Here is a 23008-nt window from a genome sequence, read left to right on the forward strand (position 1 = left end):
CTTGAAATAGGCTTTCGCCCCGCTATATAAATAAAGCAATAATTAAACACAGTACACGGCTGAACAATACAAGATGATGGACAGCTCTCAAACGCCGATCCTAGGATCACACGCAAGACACACACGACTACGCTACCAAAGAGAGCACATGAAGATCAGGGTACAACACCACGCAACGCCCTAAACACCTAAGCTCCACGACAACACCCTCTGGAGGGAAAACGACGCGAAGCGACGCCGCTGCCGAGTCCACCATGGACAAGGGTTTTCACCTGGAACCCTGACACGAAGAGGAGCACCACGACGACGTCTTCAAGAAGAGAGTGGCGCCCGCGGGCGTCGCCGTCATCAGCAACAAAGTGCGGAGCTTTCGCTCGGCAGCTCCACCATGTCACCATGAGGTCTTCAGGACACGCGCGACGAGGTCCGATCCCCATGTCTGGATCGGGGTGTCCCCACTGCCAATGACAAAGAGCGCACCCGAGCTACCCGCCGCAACACCTCTTGCCGCCCACACGACCAAGAGAAAGCCACCACCACCGCCATGAAGCCCGCCGGAGAACCAATCATGCGGACCGCCATCCGGGGCCGCCACCCCGGCATCCATGTCGCAGACCCCTGCCCCATCCACATCATGAAGCACCCACCACGGTAGGAAGAGTGAAAGGTGTCTCCTTTCACTCCTAGCCCGACATTAGCCACAGAGTCTGGATCGGCGCCTCCAGCATCGGAGGTGCCCACGCCTGCGTCCCCACCTAGTCCCAGTTGACCGGGGGAGACACGACCCCGTGGCTACCGATGGCCGTCGTCGAGCTGACTCCCACGACGCCATGCCCGTGGCCTCTGGCTCCGATCCGCCGGACAAAGGAGCGTTGTCCCGACCACCACCATCGACCATCGTACCCGTAAGGAGAGGACTCCCACTGCTCGCGGGCACCACCCGGACCACGCCCACCATCGCCTACCCGGAGCCGGAGCTCCGACCCGCCCTGGGCCCCAAGCTGGTCCGCCCGAGCACGAGCCCCAAGTCTTGGCCATCGCCGCCGGCCCGGACCTAAGAGAAGAGAGGAGCACCACCACCCGCACCCCACCGCTGAACGCCAACCACCGCCACCCGAGCCGCCGTGGCCGCCTCGCCGGCGAGCGCCCCCACCACGTCACTGCCGAACCGGACCACTGCAAGCCGCATAAGCCGACCCGCAACACCACCCTAGGCCTCTAGCCACCGCGCCGCACACCGAGACCCGCCCAAAATCCGGCAGATCTGGCCAGATCCGCGGCGCACGCACCACCAACCACCCTTCAAGCCACCTCTGCCGACCACCGCTACCATAGGTGAGAGGCAGAGGCCACCAGCCTCGCCACATGCAGCCCGCGCCCTCTGCCGCCACTGGAGGCCAGATCAAAGAAGGCCACGACCCACCACCAGCGTAGCAGACACGCACTACCCTGCAGGCCCGCGCAAACCACCTCGCATGCGCCGAGCCAAGCTCCTGCAGCCACCGCAGACCCAGCAGCCGCCCACGCCGTCAGCGCGGCCGTCCGCCTTGCTGCCGCTGCGCCCCGCAGAAGCGCTGCGTTCTGGGCGAGCCGCCACATCCCGCGCTGCGCCGGGCCACCAGGAAGGAGGGAAGGCCCCGCCGCCGCCTACGCTGACCGGGCTTTGCCCAGCGGCGCATGCCGGCGCCGGCGGGGAGAGGGGCCGCGCGAGGGAGGCTGGCGGCGCAGGCTAGGGTTCGCCCCTCCCGCTCGCGGGAGCGGGTAGGGACGAGCGGGGATCTGTTGCCTAGAGTTGAAATAATTGACTTGATTTTCCATTTTCCACAAGCACTTTTGTTCGTGAGATGAACTGGTTGTTGGGGATCTAGCTACGTAGGCATCCACTCCAAAACTAACATGCATGGGGTGTTTAGAACCATGCGAGTAGACTCGAAAGAGCTAGCAACCGGCACTGTTGATCAATGATGAACGGATGGCATGTCATGGTGTACGTATGGACCCAGCTCCGGGTTGGTCTGCGACGGCCAGGGAGGCTGCACGGTCTGAACAGGGGCGGTTGGGCTCGTTCGGAACAGTCGCTGCGCTCTGGGTCATGCCAGCAGCGTGGTCACCATGCAGAATGGGCGCTCTGGGTGTCAACTGGCTAAAAGAACTTGCCTGTGATGTGTCTCTTTGCTGGGATAAGTACCAGGGGTGGGTGCTAGCCTCTAGCTTGCACCTGCATAGTATAAAAGTTTTCAAACTTCAAAGCAACAGTAAACTGGAAGTGCTTAGCAAATGGTCAAGGTCATCAAGCTTGGATCCAAAATTCCTCCCGTGTGGCTCATCGAGGAAAGTGATCAAACTGGAAAAAAACTCATATCAAAAGGATTAGTGCAAAATGCACTTCCTTCACAAAGTGGCATTTAGGACATAAATAGGTTTTGGATGATTTTCACAGAAATCGAGCAAGTCCTTGCCCAGGTTTTTTTTGATAAATGTATGATATGTATCTTAGAAGGTTTAGAAATAATTTAATTATTTTGGAAGAAGAAAAGGTAGTTGCTTCACAAGGGTTTAAAATTATCAGAAAGGGTCATGGATGATCACTTAAAAATGAAATCACGGTTGGGGCACTGCTGGGTGGTTCTAGGCATTATACTCATATAGGAGAAGGTCCATGAATATTTTCAGATTTTCCAAGCATTAGAAAAGGTAATTGCTTCACAATGGTCATTATATTGGCATTTTTGTAAAATAGAAAAAAAGACATTTTCTCAACTCAAATGGAGCTAGGAACTTTAAGGAAAAAAGTGGCCATAATTGATATGTCCAGAAAGTTCCATAAAATTTTTATGCATGGAAATATACTTTATTTTATGAGCCCATAATGGACATAAAATGTATATCCAATAATTGAAAATATTGCATAATGTCATGGCCATATTTTTGGAGAAGTGGGCTTCATATTACTCCTATAAAAATGATGGAGTACCCCCGCATCCTGGGGCCTTCGAGGGCGGGAGTGTCCTCTACGTCGTCCGTTTTGTGGTGGCGTGCCGCGGGGGCCCCTCGGGAGCTCTCCGCTCGTCCGATCTACCCAGACGACGCGCACCCCGGCGCCCCACCTCGGCGGTCCATGACAGGTGGGCCGCGGGCATGCCTGGGGGCACCGTCATGGGACGGCTTCGGGCGCCCCCGCGATGGCCTTGTCGCGTTGCCTTGCGCGCGATGTCCCAGCTTAACCCGCCTGCCGACGTCCTCGCCCTACGTCGGACTGGTTCAGTCACGACAGGCAGGGCGTGCGTCCCGCCGGCTCGCATGTGGGGCGGCTTCCAACATTGTTCTAGATGGGCTCGCACACCTGGCTCGGCATGGGATTGTCGGTTGCTTGGAGAGGGCCAACCGGCCAGTGCTCGCGATGGTACGACAGTCGGTTTTATTTGCGTGCTTGTGTGGATGGCCAAAGTCCGTCGTGTTAGAAATATGCCTAGAAAAAATAATATTGTATTATTATATTCTCATGTTTATAATTAAGAGTTTATATTCTATGTTATAACTGCTATGATCCTGAAATGTGCGGTTCGGTGAAAAACTCATATGCACATGCGAAATGATAAACGGTAAAATATGATTCCTAGCCTTGCCTCTAAGACTAGCTCAAGTGTTGTTGGTGATCATGTTTTCCGGATCTTGGCATATCGTTAAGAGTAATGATGGTTCTAAAACAACTTTGAGAATATGATGTTAGAAGAACGATCATATTGAATCAACCCAAACTTGTTTGTTATACTTTATCGTCACAAGTCAATTGTTATAACACAGAGAGTTAACGTGTGATTTAGTTCCTTGGACCATGAGAATATCTTAGTCACTTCTTACCACACGATGAACTTTGGGGTTGCTCAAACGTCATCTATAACACGGTGATCATAACGACAATGGAGAGATATTCTTAGGGCCCTCTCGGTGTGATGACATCCATCATCGTCTGGCTAGACATAGGTGACTAGGTCACAGGAATGCTGGGACATGTCAACAAGAAAGAAGAACAAAACCGGTAACGAGGAGACCGGTATAGTGAGCATGCGAATTACTCAAGAGGATATTGATATGTCTCACCTCGGGTTTTGTAAAGTACCGTGAAGCAAAGGGAATAGCACATGATAACCAAAGGTTCACTCGAATGGCATTCATGTACTCATAGCGATCGATATGGATGTCCACGGTTCCATCGCCGGTCATTGTACGAAAGGGGTTTTGTTCATGTCTATGTTTTACCAAACCTATAGGGTCACAAGCTTAAGGTATCATGATCTGTTGAGTGTTAATAGGGCAGGAGTAATGAGGATATATTTATGAAATAGTTTCATTAATATTTGGAATAGTTTTGAGAGAAACCGAAAGTGTTTCGGGGTTACCGGAAGGGTTTCAAGATTTTTTTGAAGATGTTAAATTAATAATAAAAGACTAATAATAGTTATGAGGCTTTTATATTTAATTAAATATCAACATGTCTTAAAAGGCTAAGTGGTGGAAAGGATATTGGGCCACACGAGCCCAATAAGAGTGGTGCCCCCTTTTCTTCTTGGAGAAGGAACAAGAGGCCGAATTGGAGGGGGAATCCCCCTCCTATGGCCGGGGAAAGGGGAGGAACCTTCCCCCCTTTTGGCACCCCCTCTCCTATCTTCCAACATATATATACTTGAGGATTTGGCCCATGAGAAACATAGGTTGTGGAGCCTCCTCTAGTTCTCTAGTTCTAGTTCTAGTTGATCTAATTAGAGCTAGATCTAGATCCTTTCTGATCCTCATAATTAGAAGCCCATTCTGGTTCCAATCTTCTCCTACTAATTATCCCGCGGTGATTAACTCTATATGGTGAAGCACTGCCGGATTGTGAATACCATACGCTTGTAAACTGTGGAGAGGCTGTGCTTTCGGTCTTCCGTTCGAGGGATCATTCGTGAATGGTTCGAGGGAATTCAAGTACGTTCTATGCCGACTCATCTTCTTCTGCTGCAACTTGGAGTTGGTAATGATCTGATCTAAACCATTATTGCATCTTCATAGTGTTCCTGATTGATCGTAGGATGATTTTTTTGGTTTTCTACTATGTTTCCTAACAATGGCATCAAGAGCAGTTCTATGAGTAGATACAGGTTTCGATCTAGATCACATGTGGATGTGAGGGTTTGATGTTCTTGCTATGCTTCTCTTGAGTGTTGCTTTAGTTTAGTTTATTGACTTCATGATGTAGCTTTATACAAAGTTCTGACAATCGATCGGCTCTGGCTGTCGATGATCTGTTGATAGTTCTTTGGGCTTCATCATAGTCAATAATAGTGAACTATCGCGAACACGAGAGGGTGATGAAGATGTTCGTTCTTCTAGGGGGTCATGTGTAATGATGGGAGCCTACGGGGTTGTGATTTCTGGGTTTTGCATGTGTACATGTGGTTGTATGGATGCATGTCAGGTGAGAGTCAGGTATGGTGATTTATTTTCACCGAAAGGTTTCTATTGGGCTTTCATTTGGTTCTCGACCTAGGAATGAGGAGCCAAACTGGTTGAAACAATTGACTTGATTTGCCATTTTCCACAAGCATTTTTGTTCGTAAGGATGAACTAGTTGTTGGGGGTCTAGCTACGTAGGCATCCACTCGAAAGCTAACATGCATGGGCAAAATGTGTGTTTAGAACGCGCTAGCAAAAGGCACTGTTGATCAATGATGAATGAATGTCATGTCATGGCGCACGTGTGGACCCAACTGGTGTTCTGCTTTTATCTTTATGCTCAATATTTTACTACCTCCACCCGAAAATAACTATCCCTTAAACGGATCTATCTAGACATATATCTATTTAAACATATATCCATTTGAGCGACAGTTATTTCCGGACAGAGGTAATAATACTTTCTGTGCCTCTCTTTTGGTCGGGTCAATATTTTTTATGGAATTGATTTGATCAATTTTGAGATGATCTACCGTGGATGCCCGATCAAACAAAATTACAGGTGATCGACAAGCTAACGTTCGACTGTGTAAGCAAGCGATCGAAGTAATCAGTGCTGTCGTGGAATTGTCACGGCAGATGTCCTCAAGCTAGGACTTAGTCGTGGAGCCATCGCCGCTAGGAAGCTTGAAGGGGTTAACGGGACAAGGAACACGAGGGTTTATACTGGTTCGGCCCCTTACGGTGAAGGTAAAAGCCTACGTCCAGTTGAGGTGGTATTGATTAGGGTTTCGATGACCAGGGAGCTTAACTGCTATGCCTGGCTCTCGATGAGATCTTTCTTGCCCCTAAACCGCTGCCGGGTCATCCCTTTATATAGAGAGGTTGACGCCCAGCAGCTTCTGAGAATCCCGGCCGGCTCATAAGAGTGTCCGGCTCGGACTCTCAACTATTCTGCCTTATACTACAAGTTCTACCATAATGACGGTTGTAACTACGGGCCTTAAGCCATCTCCGGGTCTTAAGCCCATCTTTGGCCCACCGTCTTCAAGCTTGGCGCCGGGCTTTAGGTGATGATCCTTATGTGTAACCCAGCCCCGCCGGGCGGGTGACTCTAAGGGTTATATCCTCAACATTAGGCCCCAGATTGATTTGAGCCGGCTCATGTCAATCTTCAACTCTTTCGACAGAAAAGCTCCGGCTTACAATTGTGTGAAGGCCATAACCCGGCGTGACGTCATCCTCTGGATTCCGGGTAATCCGCCGTGACGTCATCTTCCATTAAGTCCATTTTTTATTCCACCATATCCGCAACGGATCTTTATCTTTACTGCCATCCCGAAAATCGAGGCGTTTTTACGGTGAGATAACCGCGCCGTGGCCTCCTCGTTTCTCGCGCCCACTTATGAGCTTGCCCTTATAAGTAGCCCGGCCCGATGAGCCTTCAGCCACCCGTCTTCCTCCTCGCGCCACTGTTCTTCCGCTCGAGCTCCGTTGCCGTCGCCACCGCGGGTCTTCTCGTCTTCGCCGACTCCGGCCGCTGCATCAACCTGTTGCATCCAGAGAAAACGGCGGCGACCTCCGCGACTCACCAGGACCTGTAAGTCCTTGCTGCCCCGTAGAACAGATCTGCAGTAGGGTTTCTTCCTGTTCTTCCCGTGTTCTTCACCGTTCTTCGCGGGTTCTCAGTAGATTTGATTTTTACCACCCTTCTTGATCTTAGACTTGTATAGAACCGCTGCGGTAGCTGTTTCACTTCCATTCCCAATGCACATAGATTCCTTTTTACTGCATAGAGGCTCCGTTCGAACCCGCGAACTTCTTCTGCGTCTGTTTTAGGTCTAGAAACTTTCCTTTTTAGCCGACCGTTTTGATCCAAATTAGTTACTGCAATGTGTGAAATCTGTTTTCAGCACACTTAGTGAAAATTTGCACCTGCTGAGTCATGGTGGTTTACATTTCCGGCTTTAAAGAAACCACGCACTGTAAACCCTTCCGGCTCAAAAGAAGCCACGCGCCGTAAAATTTTCCGGCTCACTTACAACAAGGCTGTAGACGATTTGAATTACTCTCGATACCTCCAGCGGCTTATATAACCCGATGCACTTAGATATATGTCATTAGGCCCCTCCATAAGCCGCCACTTTAAACATTGAACTGTAAATTTCCTCCGGCTTACAATTAAACCGGACATTTCCTTTTATCATAGGCTTCCGACTTTCACCATGCCTCCCAAAGCTCCCAAAGCTCCCATCACATGCAATTGGATGAGGTCCAACGTCACCGATGAGACCTTAGCAGATTTCGTGAAGTCGGGTTACCTGCCCAAGAAGGACGTCATGTCCTACCGTGCCCCCGACCCATCAGAGGAGAGACCACAGCCAAGGGACGGGGAGGTGGTAATTTTTGCGGATCATATGAGCCGGGGCTTTGCACCGCCCGGCTCAAAGTTCTTTAGAGACGTGCTGAATTTCTTTGACCTGCGGCCACAAGACATAGGACCCAACTCGGTGTCGAATATATGCAACTTCCAAGTATTCTGCGAGGTCTACCTTGGAGAAGAGCCCAGCCTGCTACTCTTCAGAGAACTCTTTTATCTGAACCGCCAGAACGAGTGCGCAACGGGCCGAGCTTAGAACTTGGTGGAATCTCCATTCAGCGACGGAGAGACTGCCTTTTTCCTTACGCCGAGCCGCCAAGCCACCCAAAAGACTGGAACCAGACGTGGTTCTACTGCCAAGACACTTCACCGGCTGATGAGAGCCCGCTGCCCGGCTTTCGTCCTTCGCGTCTGGAACCAACTCACCCTCTGTCAGACAAGTTATCTTAGGCGGAGCGCCAACCTCTGATCCCTACCATCAACAAGATCAAGGCCCTCCTGGGAAATGGCCTTAATGGCATTGATCTGGTCCGAGTCTGGATCTCATGGCGGGTGATCCCCTTAAGCCGCCGCCCCGGCTTAATGTGTGAGTACACGGGCCGGAAAGATGACCCCCTGAGACACAGCCGCAACGATCTTCCTGAAGACGTTGCTGAAGACATGACCAAGGCTCTCTTGAACGAGAGCTTGGCAGACTGCGGGAGGACCGGCTTAAGCCCCTTCTACAAGACCAACCCGGCCCCAGCGGTAAGCCGCTGATCTGAACATCTTATTTTCTTCTGTAGATAGCTTTCATCTGAACCTTTAAGAAATCGTCATTGTATTTTTCAGGCTGATGACAAATTCTGGAAGGTCAAATATGACCATGAGGCGGCCAAGAAGGCCAGGAAGGCTAAGAAAGCCGCCAAGAGAGCCGCTCCCCGCAAGAAGGGAAGTAGGCCTACTGCTTCAGAGCTGCTGCAATTAAGCGACAGCTCCGAGTCAGAGGTAACCCCTGAGCCTGTAAGCTCTTGTTGTATTTGTTGTTTATTTCTGTCCACCTTATCAATACTGTTCATCAACAGGATGACACCGGAGCAAGTAACCCGGTGGTTGAAGAGGTAATGACACTTTTCTCCGACTCGGAGCCCTTGCCAAGGCTGAAAGTCCGAAGGGTAACCCGGAAAGAAAGATTTTCACATCCTTTAGCTTATCAAGATCCTCAATTTCTTTTGAAGCAACAGATTCATGAGAGCCGGCGGCACACCCGGACCAACAAGGACGCTGACCTCTCCTCCGGTTTACCTGACGCGTCGAGGAAACGCCGGACCGAGGTTATCTCCCACTTGTACCCTTTTCATCCTTTGGCGGGTGTTATACGTCAACCACTCAATTCTTCCGATTCAAACTATCAGGAAACCTCACCCTCCTCTGGTGACTCGATGCAATCAAACCTGCCGGCCTTCAAGACCGTACCCGGGTAATGATGATCATCTCTTGTTGTGCTTATCTTTACTCATACTTTTGTACTAACCTTTTTGTCCTTTCAGTGCCCAGGCAAAGCTCAGCAAGAGGGCGAAAAAGAACAAGCCGGTCGAAGAGCCGGACTTGCCTGAACCGGAGGTTGCAGCTCAAGAACCGCCAGTTGCCTCTGCTCCTGCAACCGCCGCTCCAACCGACAAGCCAATCGCAGAAACTTCTGCTAACCCGGAGACCTCCAGCCTGGCTCAACCGGCCGATGACCCGGACGTGGTAATCACCCGGACGGAGTTTGTTGAGCCGGGGAGACCCACTGCGCTGGCCAAGTGCTCCGCCAAGGAAGAGTTGCTAGAGCGCCGCCGGGCCAATCTGGACCTCACCGACTATGCCAATCTGAGCATCGGAGAGATCGTCTCCGGCTATGTCAGTCAGGTGCACAAGAGCCGGGATTTAGAGATCGACATGGTGAATCAGATTCAGCAGAAGTCTGAGGTACCACTCTTCTTGCTTACTGCATAGTTATCTTGTTATCTTTACCATACTCTAGCCCCCAAGTCTACTACTTATGATAGAATATGTTGTAAACTTATCTTCCGGCTTACTCGCATGAACCGGTAATCTGTAAATAGAAACGTTCGATATGCATTAGCCCCCAAGTGCCAAGTGTCTTTGCTTGGAAAGTGCTTGGGACTTTAAAATTGCATAATAACTGTTCATCCTATAACCCGGAAATTATGCAGGCTGCTTGCAAGAAGTTTGAAGCTGACATCTCCGATCTGAAGACCCGCCCGAGGACGCAAGAAACTGAGACCCGGAAGGCCAACGCGAAATTTGTGTGCAGTATTGCTGCTCAAGAGAAGCTGAAAAAGGATTTTGAAGCTGAACGGAAAGCTTGGGCCGAAGAGAAGGCTACTCTGGTGAGCCGGGCTGAACAGGCGGAGAAGGCTCTGACAGAGAAAACCGCCGAACTCTCCGGCTTAAAGCGCCACGTGTCCCAGATGGTTGCCGCAATCTTCGGTAAGTCATTCCACCGGCTCTCGTCCAGTTTATAATCTTTATGTCTCATAACCCACCATTGCCAGCGGCTTACCTTACTCTTTTAAACAGGTCCCAGAAGCGCCAACCTCAACCAAAGTGTGGTGACCAAGCTGAAGGCCATGTACACCCTGGTGGAGCAACTCTACACCGGGTCACAGCGCGCCTTGGCCGTGGTGGCCCTATCCAATGAGGTGCCGACTCACCTGGCGGAAGTTCTTCCTCAGCGTGTCCAAGAGCTGCGACGGGCCTCCGCAAGAGCCGGAGCCATAGCTTCTCTGATCCGGGCCAAGGCGTTCCTTCCAGAATTAGACCCGGCGGACATTGCCCTTGGCTATCCCAGCTTGAAGGAAGACGGCACCCCCTTCGACCAAAGGGACTTTGCAGCCTGCGTGAAGATCGTACGCCCGGTGGCCACTCTGATTGGAAATGACACGGACCTGACCAAGTACCAGCCGGGTTACGATGCAGAGAATCAGAGGATCCCCACTCCGCGTTATGAAGCCATCAGCTTAGTCCCGCCGACTCGTAAGCACACCTTTGCCCCGGAAATTGACCCGGCCGGGTTAATTGACGAGGAAGCTCAATTTGAAGCTCTGAGCGGCATTGACTGGAAATCGTCAACTTTCCAGGTCTTGGGAACAGCCGGAGGAGCGGAGAGGGATGAGCCGGAAGCCTCAACCCAGCGAGCATCTTAACTCTGTAATAGAATAGGACCATTTTAACTTTGTCGTGCCATCGTGCACGTGCTGAAGGCTTAGTTCCATTTGAAGTTGTTTCCTTATATTCCTCCGGGTCATAAATGATTATTCATGTTCCTTAAGCTCAAAATAGTTGTCTTTTACTATCCTGCATAGAAAAACAAATCACAAGTCTCTAGGCGGCTTACCGCACTGAGAATCATAGTCTTTATACATATAACCCGGAATATGAATCACAAAAGACTGGTCCTCAATTATGTCCTTGATATACCCGTAATAACACACTTACCGTCCTGCAAGCCCCCTTCCGGCTTATAGAACCCGGGTAATAAGGTTGGTACCTCAATTCCGGTTTACCAGTCTTAATAACGCCGATTGTGTTCGACTAGTACTGTGAATCAAAGTTAAGCCGGCAAAGTGAGACCCGCCGTGCACACTTGAAATAATCAGAAGAACTCGCTATAAATCAGAAAAACTTAGGGGCTTCCGGTTCGAATACGACCAGAGACCCGTCCCAAAGGGGTTATGCTAGGATTCGAATGCGATCATATAGCCCCCAGTGGGTGTGGCGATGCCAATCAAGAGGGTACCGACAACTATGTTCTCTTTGGTTCGGATACGACCCATGTTTGAACAGGAAGCCCCCAAATGACATTAAGAATTGTTTAACGACGCTGATTCGAATACGATCCACGTCGGTTCCCAAAGGGGGTTGAACTGTGATTCAGATATGATCAAAGAAAACTCCCCAATGAGCTCGGCACTTTGCCAATCAAATGGGTATCGACAGCTATGTTCTCTTTGGTTCGAATACGACCTATGTTTGAACAGGAAGCCCCCAAGTGACTATATTGCGTATGGCTAGATTCGAATACGATCATAAGCTGGACCCCCCTTCAAGTTATCATGTGATCTTGCAATGAAACACAACACGTTCACCTTTAGAGGAGAAAAAAGGACAGAGGTCCTGCTTTATTGCTTATCATAATATATACATGGCTTAGAGAAATATGTACATTATGAGAGCCGGTGGCTCAAGTGTAATAAGGCCGAAGCTGAGCTATGTTCCACAGCCGACGGGTCTCTTCCTCCGACTTACGTGAATCTTTGTGCTCCCGAATGTCAATGAGGTAATATGACCCGTTGTGCAAATTCTTGCTGACCACAAAGGGCCCTTCCCAAGGCGGGGATAGCTTGTGCGCATCTGTTTGATCTTGGATGAGCCGGAGCACCAGATCGCCTTCCTGGAAGACCCGGGATTTAACCCGGCGACTATGATAACGGCGCAGGTCTTGTTGGTAAATCGCTGAGCGAGCTGCTGCCACATCACGCTGTTCGTCCAACAAGTCAAGAGCATCTTGGCGCGCCTGTTCATTATCCACCTCCACATAAACTGCCACTCGAGGTGAGTCATGACGGATGTCACTGGGGAGAACTGATTCCGCTCCATAAACCATGAAGAAAGGCGTGAAACCCGTTGACCTGTTAGGAGTAGTGTTGATGCTCCACAACACGGAGGGTGACTCCTCCACCCAACAACCCGGCGTCCGTTGTAAAGGGACCAAAAGCCGGGGTTTGATGCCTTTCAGAATCTCCTGATTAGCCCTCTCAGCTTGACCATTGGATTGAGGATGAGCCACTGATGAAACATCAAGTCGAATATGCTCTCGTTGACAAAACTCCTCCATGGCGCCTTTGGATAGATTGGTACCATTGTCAGTTATAATGCTGTGTGGAAAGCCAAAATGAAAGATCACCTTTTTCATAAACTAAACTGCCGTGGCTGCATCACACTTGCTAACTGGCTCCGCTTCAACCCACTTGGTAAATTTGTCAACTACCACCAAGAGGTGGGTCTTCTTATCCTTGGACCTTTTAAAAGGCCCAACCATATCAAGCCCCCAGACCGCAAAGGGCCAAGTAATTGGGATCATCCTCAGCTCCTGAGCCGGCACATGAGCCCGTCGCGAGAACCTTTGGCAACCATCACATTTACTGACCAAGTCCTCCGCATCAGCATGAGCCGTCAACCAATAAAAACCATGACGAAAAGCCTTGGCCACAAGAGACTTTGAGCCGGCGTGATGGCCACAATCCCCTTCATGAATCTCACGCAAGATGTCTTGACCTTCCTCAGGGGAGACACAGCGCTGGAACGCTCCCGTAACACTGCGGCGATGCAACTCACCATTGATAACAACCATTGACTTAGACCGCTGGGTTATTTGTCTGGCCAAAGTTTCATCCTCAGGCAAATCTCCCCGGGTCATGTAAGCCAGATAGGGCAATGTCCAGTCCGGGATGATGTGGAGAGCCGCCACCAGTCGTGCCTCCGGGTCAGGGACAGCCAAGTCTTCCTCTATAGGCAACCTAACAGAAGGGTTATGCAAGACGTCCAGGAAAATATTAGGCGGCACCGGTTTTCGCTGAGAGCCCAGCCGGCTTAAAGCATCCGCCACCTCGTTCTTCCTGCGATCGATGTGCTCTACTTGATAACCCTGAAACTGCCCAGCAATGGCATCAACTTCACGGCGATAAGCCGCCATGAGAGGGTCCTTGGAGTCCCACTTTCCTGATACTTGTTGAGCCACCAAGTCTGAGTCGCCGAAGCACCTTACCCGGCTCAAGCTCATCTCCTTAGCCATCCGAAGACCGTGGAGCAAGGCCTCGTACTCAGCTGCATTGTTGGTGCAAGGAAACATCAATTGTAGCACATAATGGAACTTGTCACCTTTAGGGGAAGCCAATACGACTCCAGCCCCCGAGCCCTCCAATTGCCTGGACCCATCGAAGTGAATAGTCCAATATGTGTTATCCGGCTTTTGTTCGGGCACTTGTAGCTCTGTCCAATCATTGATGAAATCCACCAAGGCCTGAGATTTAACAGCAGTGCGTGGCATGTATTTCAGACCATGAGGTCCGAGCTCTATAGCCCACTTAGCCACTCTCCCTGTGGCCTCTCTGTTTTGAATGATATCTCCAAGGGGGGTAGAACTGACCACAGTGATGGGGTGACCCTGGAAATAATGCTTAAGTTTCCGGCTTGCCATGAACACACCATAAACAAGCTTCTGCCAATGCGGATACCGCTGCTTGGACTCAATGAGTACTTCGCTGACATAATAAACCGGCCGCTGAACCGGATGCTCCTTACCCTCTTCCTTGCGCTCCACCACCACGGCCACACTGACGGCTCGTGTGTTAGCAGCCACATACAGCAATAAAGGCTCCTTGTCAACTGGAGCAGCAAGGACTGGGGGCTCGGCCAGCTATCTCTTCAAATCCTCAAAAGCAGTATTAGCTGCATCATTCCAGACAAAGTCATCAGTTTTCTTCATCAACTGATATAATGGCATGGCCTTCTCCCCCAAACGGCTTATAAAACGGCTTAAAGCAGCGATACGACCCGCCAAGCGCTGGACGTCGTTTATACACGCTGGCTTAGCCAGGGAGGTGATGGCTTTGATCCTCTCCGGGTTAGCTTCAATGCCTCTGTTAGAAACCAAGAAACCCAAGAGCTTGCCTGCAGGAATACCAAAAACACACTTGGCCGGGTTAAGCATCATCTTGTAGACCCGGAGATTATCAAAGGTTTCCCTCAGATCATCTATCAAAATTTCCTCCTTCCTGGATTTAACCACAATGTCATCCACATAAGCATGAACATTGCGCCCAATCTGGTTATGAAGACAGTTCTGCATGCAACGCTGATAAGTCGCCTGTGCACTCTTGAGTCCAAAGGGCATAGACACATAGCAGAAGGCTCCAAAGGGAGTGATGAACGCCGTCTTCTCCTGGTCCTTAACTGCCATTTTAATCTGATGATATCCGGAATAAGCATCCAAGAAGCTTAAGCGCTCACAACCCGCCGTAGCATCAATGATTTGATCAATACGGGGAAGGGCAAAAGAATCAGCCGGACACGCCTTGTTTAAGTCCGTGTAGTCCACACACATCCGCCAGGTGCCGTTCTTCTTGAGCACGAGCACCGGGTTAGCTAACCACTCTGGGTGAAAGACTTCAACAATAAACCCGGCCGCCAAGAGCCGGGCCACCTCTTCACCAATAGCTTTCCACCTCTCTTCATTAAACCGCCTGTGACGCCCGGATAATTAGGCTACAGAAATTCCACGCTAATGATGCCACGTCACCTCGGTTGCTGTTGCTAATCTCGCGTTAGTTCAAAACAATTAAAATTCTAATTTGAATTATTGGCAAACAACAAAAGTTTTCAAACAATAAAACTAAAATGTTCACACTATTCTATAAATTCCCCTAATCATTGCCATGATGGTACCAACATCATTTGACTCACAGATAAATCCCTAGGAAATTAATAAGTGGTCCAACAACAAATAAATTAGCCATTTCCAAATAAACGAATGTTTTTGTATTTACAAACCACTTGAAATCGTGTGTGCTAGCTCAAAGCATTGCCTATTATTTATGTGACAAGTTTTGTGTTCAACAAAACTTATTTGGATTAAATTAAAATACAAAAGGGTAGAGAAAATACAAAACAGAAAATTAGAAGAAGGAACAGGGGCTAAGTGCACACTGTACACTACAGGCCCAGTGCTATAGTGCACGGCCCAGCCCACCACAGGCCTTCCTCTTTCTCCTGTACAGAGGAGAAGGCAGGGGCCATGGCGTGGCGGCCATCCCCCGGCGCCACGGCCGGATGACCGACACCTGCTCCTCTCGAGTGCCCTAGAGAGGATAAGGAGGACACCCACGACCCCCCTGCCGAACCCTAGCCCGCCTTCCCGTTCCCCACACACGCGCCGTTTCCTCTCTGCTCACCTCGCCGAGCGCCTCCATGGCCGCGTCGTCAACGTGCACGCGGCCACCGGCCACCGTCCTCCACACCGACGGGTCCAGGAGGTCCACCGGGGAAGAGTTCGTCGCCTGCGCCCTCGAGAACAAGCCGGGGAGCCCCGCAGTGCCGCCATCGCCTTGTTCCGCACCGCCTCGGCTGTCGTCGATCCGCGGCGGACACCACCGCTCCGGCGCCACCCCGGCCTTCCCGAGTCTTATGCGAGCATCGCTGTGAGCCTGCGCTTCTTTCCCCTCTCTCTCCCGAGCTTTCCGACGCCCGTAGCCCCGTTCCCGTAGCTCGCCCGAAGAACCTCGCCGCCGACGAGCTCGGCGCCGTGGCCATGGTCGCCTTCACATGCGGCCGAGCGCCGCATCGTGCTCCTGGGGTTCCTAGTGGCCCAACGCGCGCGTCTGCTGCTCTCGCCGTGCCCCGTAGCCCCCTGTTCGCCGCTCACCGGAAACCCACCACCACCTGCCTCGCCGCCGGCGACGTTCCCGGCCGTCCCCAGCCACGCCACCACCTCCATTCGACGCGGTGTGGACTGGCCGTTCGAATGGGCCAAACCACAGCCCCGGAGATGCCCTGTGGGCGAAACCCGAAGCTCACCCGCGCCGCGCCGCCGCATTGGAGCTCGCCGGAGCCCCTCTCCGGTGCCCTGCCGGGCCCCACCCCTGGCTCACTGCCAGCGGGCCCCACGGGCCCCAGTTGACTGGGTTGACCCAGTCAACTGCTGACTGGGCAGGCCCAGTCACTGACATGCGGGCCCCGCCGCAAAAATATAAAAAAAGGAAAAGAAAAGGAAAATGTTTTATAAATAAAAATAATTAGTTTAACTAAACACTCACTGACATATGGGGCCCACCCCTCTAATTAGACTGTTAGATTAGTTTAAATAAATATTAGACTAACAGAGGCTGACATGTGGGTCCCACTGGACCCACCTGTCTGGTTTGACTGGTCAGCCGACCTGTTGACCTGCTGACGTCAGCATTGCCTCATGCTGACGTCATAATTCATTTTTGCTTAATATAAATAATTCCAGAAATTCAAATAAACTTTGAAAATTCATATCTTTTAAACCGTAACTCGGATGAAAATGTTTTCTATATGAAAGTTGCTCAGAACGACGAGACGAATCCAAATACGCAGTCCGTTCGTCCACCACACCTCCCTAACCTATCGAACTAGCCACTTTCCCCCTCCGGTCCGTCTGTCCGAAAACGCGAAACATCGGGAATACCTCCCGTATGTTCCCCCCTTCACCGGCACCACCTACTGTCGCGTTAGGGCACACCTAGCACCGTTCATTGTCATGTCACGCATCGTCATGCTTATGTTTGCATTGTATTTACTGTTTCTTCCCCCTCTTCTCTCCGGTAGACTACGAGACCGACCCTGCTGCTGCCCAGTTCGACTACGGAGTTGACGACCCCTCCTACTTGCCAGAGCAACCAGGCAAGCCCCCCCTTGATCACCAGATATCGCCTACTCTTCTCTATTTTGCTTGCATTAGAGTAGTGTAGCATGTTACTGTTTTTCGATATCCTATCCTGATGCATAGCCTATCCTTGCTACTACTGTTGTTACCTTTACCTGCAATCCTACATGCTTAGTATAGGATGCTAGATTTCCATCAGTGGCCCTACATCCTTGTCCGTCTGCTGTGCTATACTATCGGGCCGTGATCGCCTGGGCGGTGATCACGGGTATATACTTATATACTACATACATGACACATGTGATGACTAAAGTCGGGTCGGCTCGTAGGAGTACCCGCAAGTGGATCTTTGTGGCGGAGCGACAGGGCAGGTTGAGACCACCCAGGTGAGAGGTGGGCCTGGCCCTGGTCGGCGTTCATGGTTACTTAACACGCTTAACGAGATCTTGGTATTTGATCTGAGTCTGGCCATTTGGTCTATACGCACTAACCATCTACGTGGGAGTAGTTATGGGTATCCCGGCGTCGTGGTATCAGCCGAAGCCTTCTTGACGTCAGCGACTGAGTGGCGCGCGCCGGATTGGACTGGAACGCCACTAGGCTAGGTCTGCTTCCGGCCGCGTACGCAACGTGCAGGTGTGCATAGGGCGATGGGCCCAGACCCCTGCACGCATAGGGTTAGGCCGGCGTGCTGACCTCTCTGTTGAGCCTAGGTGGGGCTGCGACGTGTTGATCTTACGAGGCCGGGCATGACCCAGAAAAGTGTGTCCGGCCAAATGGGATCGAGCGTGTTGGGTTATGTGGTGCACCCCCTGCAGGGAAGTTTATCTATTCGAATAGCCGTGTCCCTCGGTAAAAGGACGACCCGGAGTTGTACCTTGACCTTATGACAACTAGAACTGGATACTGAATAAAATACACCCTTCCAAGTGCCAGATACAACCCGGTGATCGCTCTCTAACAGGGCGACGAGGAGGGGATCGCCGGGTAGGATTATGCTATGCGATGCTACTTGGAGGACTTCAATCTACTCTCTTCTACATGCTGCAAGATGGAGATGGCCAGAAGCGTAGTCTTCGACAGGACTAGCTATCCCCCTCTTATTCTGGCATTCTGTAGTTCAGTCCACTGATATGCCCCTTTACACATATACCCATGCATATGTAGTATAGCTCCTTGCTTGCGAGTACTTTGGATGAGTACTCACGGTTGCTTCTCTCCCTCTTTTCCCCCTTGTTCCTTTCTATCTGGTTGTCGCAACCAGATGCTGGAGTCCAGGAGCCAGACGCCACCGTCGATGACGACACCCACGACACTGGAGGTGCCTAATACTACGTGCAGGCCGCTGACGACCACCAGGAGTAGTTAGGAGGATCCCAGGCAGGAGGTCTGCGCCTCGTTCGATCTGTATCCCAGTTTGTGCTAGCCTTCTTAAGGCAAACTTGTTTAACTTATGTCTGTACTCAGATATTGTTGCTTCCGCTGACTCGTCTGTGATCGAGCAATTGTATTCGAGCCCTCGAGGCCCCTGGCTTGTATTATGATGCTTGTATGACTTATTTATGTTTTAGAGTTGTGTTGTGATATCTTCCCATGAGTCCCTCATCTTGGTCGTACACATTTGCGTGTATGATTAGTGTACGGTCAAATCGGGGGCGTCACACCGCCGAAGGAATTGCCTGACCGGCTTAAATTTCGGATCAACATTGAGAGTGTGCTCAGCGAGTTCTCTAGGTACACCTGGCATGTCAGAAGGTTTCCATGCAAAAATGTCCCTATTCTCATGGATGAACTCGATGAGCGTGCTTTCCTATTTTGGATCCAGATTGGCACTGATGCTAAACTGCTGAGATGAATCACCTGGAATGAAATCAACAAGTTTAGTCTCATCAGCCGACTTAAATTTCATTGCCGGCTCATGCTCCGTAGTCGGATTTTTCAGAGAGGTCATATCTGTTGGGTCAACATTGTCCTTGTAGAATTTTAACTCCTCTGTTGCACAAACAGATTCTGCATAAGCTGCATCGCCTTCCTCACACTCCAAGGCCACCTTCCGGCTGCCATGAACCGTAATGGTCCCATTGAGACCCGGTATCTTGAGCTGTAAATACACGTAACACGGCCGTGCCATGAACTTGGCGTAAGCCGGCCGCCCGAATATGGCATGATACGGGCTTCTTATCTTGACCACCTCAAAGGTCAATTTTTCCACCCTGTAGTTGTGCTCGTCTCCAAAGGCCACTTCCAACTCGATCTTGCCGACTGGATAAGCCGACTTACCAGGTACTACACCATGGAAAATAGTGTTTGACTGGCTGAGGTTCTTATCAATCAACCCCATACGACGGAAAGTCTCATAATAGAGGATGTTGATGCTGCTGCCTCCATCCATGAGCACCTTAGTGAACTTATATCCTCCCACCTGAGGAGCCACCACCAAGGCCAAGTGACCCGGATTATCCACCCGGGGAGGGTGATCCTCCCTACTCCACACTATAGGCTGCTCAGACCATCGTAAATAGCGTGGAACCGCCGGCTCAACAGCATTCACAGCCCTCTTATGAAGCTTCTGATCTCGCTTACACAGACTGGTGGTAAATACATGATACTGCCCACCGCTAAGCTGCTTTGGATTGGTCTGATAACCCCCCTGCTGCTGTTGATGACCCTGGCCAGACTGCTGATTAAAGCCCCCTTGACCGTTCTGAGGATTAGAATTTGAGCCGCCGCCCGGGCCATGAAAGCCGCCGGCGCCTGAGCCACCGCCCGGGCCATTGTTGCCGTTAAAGGCGTTGGAATTCTTAAAGGCCTTCATGATCGCACAATCCTTCCATAGATGAGTAGCTGGCTTCTCTCTAGAGCCGTGCCTTGGACAGGGCTCATTCAACAGTTGCTCCAGCGTCGGGCCTGACCCGCCAGCTCGGGGAGGGGGCCTCCCCTTGCGTCTCTGGCTATTACCCTGTGAACTTGCGTTGGCCACGAACTCTAGGCTGCCGTCGGCCATACGCTTGCCACCTCCTTGGTTCCCCGGGTTATGCTGAGGACCCTTGCCATTGCCGTTCTTCTTTCCCTTCCCTGTCCTTTCATCATCTGAAGCGGGGTCCTTGGTACTATCAGAATCGGCGTACTTGACGAGAGCCGCCATCAGCGTACCCATGTCATTGCAGTCGCGCTTAAGCCGCCCGAGTTTCATCTTCAGGGGCAGAAAACGACAATTTTGCTCCAACATTAAGACTGCAGAGCCGGCATCCATCTTATCCGATGAGTGTATGATCTCTTTGACCCGGCGAACCCAATGTGTCGTAGACTCACCCTCCTGTTGCTTACAGTTAGTCAAATCCACTATTGACATAGACAGTCTACAAGTGTTTTTGAAGTTTTGTATGAACCGGGCCTTCAGCTCAGCCCAAGATCCGATGGAATTCGGCGGTAGCCCTTTCAACCAAGTGCGGGCAGTCCCATCTAGCATCATGGTGAAGTACTTGGCCATCGCCGCTTCACTGACCTCCAGTAGTTCCATGGCCATCTCGTAACTTTCGATCCAGGCTGCGGGTTGTAAGTCAGCCGTGTAATTAGGCACCTTCCTAGGGCCTTTGAAGTCCTTGGGTAGACGCTCATTGCGGAGAGCTGGCACTAAACAAGGGACACCTCCAGTCCTGGTAGGGATACCCACGTCGACGGAAGTCGTCGGATAAGCCGGGGGAGTCTGGTAAGCCGTCAACTGAGGCACCTGCTCCGCCTCTTGCCGCGCTCTGTCTTGGTCTGCTGCGTGAAAGGCTCCGTTATGAGCCGGGCCATGGCCAGGGGGTGGGTCATGGCGTCGGACATTACTTGAGCCGGTCGCTGAGACCATGTGTCTGCTGTAACTCGGGCTCCGGCCTGGACGAGGGGTCGAGTGGATCCTGTCCCGGCTGTAAGAGTACGCCTCTTGCTGCGCCAGTGCTGTCTGAAGGAGTTCCCTGACCCGGCGGGTTTCAATAGCCGTCGGAGAGTCGCCGTCAATTGGGAGGGCCGCCAGCCGGGCTGCTGCGGCGACCATGTTCTCCAACGGGTTAGCATAATGACCCGGTGGTATCGGCACATACTGAGGCGGGGCTGGGCTCACCCGGGGAGGCCCCATCACTTGTGGCTGAACAGGGGTCCCAGACCCGGGCACTATGATCCCTGGCGGGTTACTAGACCCTGCACCTGGCGTGTTGAAGAGGTTTCGAGGAACATAGATCGGAGGGAGTCGAGATTGGGCCTTTTGATGCCTCCTTCTCATGACCTCATTGGACGCATTCTGACCCATCGTGAGCCGGAAGGATTGCGCCTGAATAAACTGAGTTTGGGCGTCGAGAGCCGCCCTCTCCGCAGCCATCCTGATCCCTTCCGCTGCCAGATCCTCTTTGGCTTTCACTAGATCTAACTTTAACTGCGCCACCTCCGCATCATGCTGAGCTTGATCCGCCGGGTCAACCGCGGCGGTCAACAGGGCCGTCATCTTGTCCGTGAGATCCATCAGCACCTGAGCTGGCGAGGGCACCGGGTTTCCCGCCCCAGCAGCAGGGTTCTGAACAGGCTGCGCACCGGCCATGAAGATTCCAACCCGGCTCGGCGTCTCAAACGGGTCCGGAATACTGTCACCATCGGAACAACCCATTAGCCTGCCATCTTGAAGCTGATACAACGAGTTCGACTCATCTGTGGATGATTCGCCGTCAGAGCCGGCGGCCGTCTCATCACCAGATCCAGATCCACCAGAGAGCCCTCCATGGATACATTCCACGAAAGCATGCTTCAAGGCAGGCAGGGCCCGGGCGGGTCGTGCGCGCTGAGCCGTCTCGATGAGATCGGCGCAGAGATCCGGCTCAGGGCCCGGCTCACCAATCTTGCCAATGAAAACATGAATTCTACCGAAGGGGACCCGGTATCCGTACTCAATTGAGCCAGCGTCGGGGTCCCAGCTTGCATCGTCGATGTAGAGCTTGCCGCGACGGCTCCTGGTCATCCGGCCCACAGCGTATCCCTTGAGCCCTTCGAAGCTGCCCTTCAAGAACTCAAATCCACGGTGCGCTGGCCCCACGGTGGGCGCCAACCGTCGTGGAATTGTCACGGCAGATGTCCTCAAGCTAGGACTTAGTCGTGGAGCCATCGCTGCTAGGAAGCTTGAAGGGGTTAACGGGACAAGGAACACGAGGGTTTATACTGGTTCGGCCCCTTACGGTGAAGGTAAAAGCCTACGTCCAGTTCAGGTGGTATTGATTAGGGTTTCGATGACCAGGGAGCTTAACTGCTATGCCTGGCTCTCGATGAGATCTTTCTTGCCCCTAAACCGCTGCCGGGTCGTCCCTTTATATAGACAGGTTGACGCCCAACAGCTTCTGAGAATCCCGGCCGGCTCATAAGAGTGTCCGGCTCGGACTCTCAACTATTCTGCCTTATACTACAAGTTCTACCATAATGACGGTTGTAACTACGGGCCTTAAGCCATCTCCGGGTCTTAAGCCCATCTTTGGCCCACCGTCTTCAAGCTTGGCGCCGGGCTTTAGGTGATGATCCTTATGTGTAACCCGGCCCCGCCGGGCGGGTGACTCTAAGGGTTATATCCTCAACAAGTGCGCCTGGGAGGTAATGTCAAGTGTGCAATTACACTGCGATGCCATTGATCATGAATAATACTTGGGTGAGGGTGTGTTTGGATCTAGACCAAAATGTTATCTTATAAAAAAGGTAATGACTAATACATTAGTTGTTCCCTA

Source organism: Aegilops tauschii, chromosome 1 (genome assembly GCF_002575655.3).
Source record: "Aegilops tauschii subsp. strangulata cultivar AL8/78 chromosome 1, Aet v6.0, whole genome shotgun sequence".
Taxonomy (NCBI): domain Eukaryota; kingdom Viridiplantae; phylum Streptophyta; class Magnoliopsida; order Poales; family Poaceae; genus Aegilops; species Aegilops tauschii.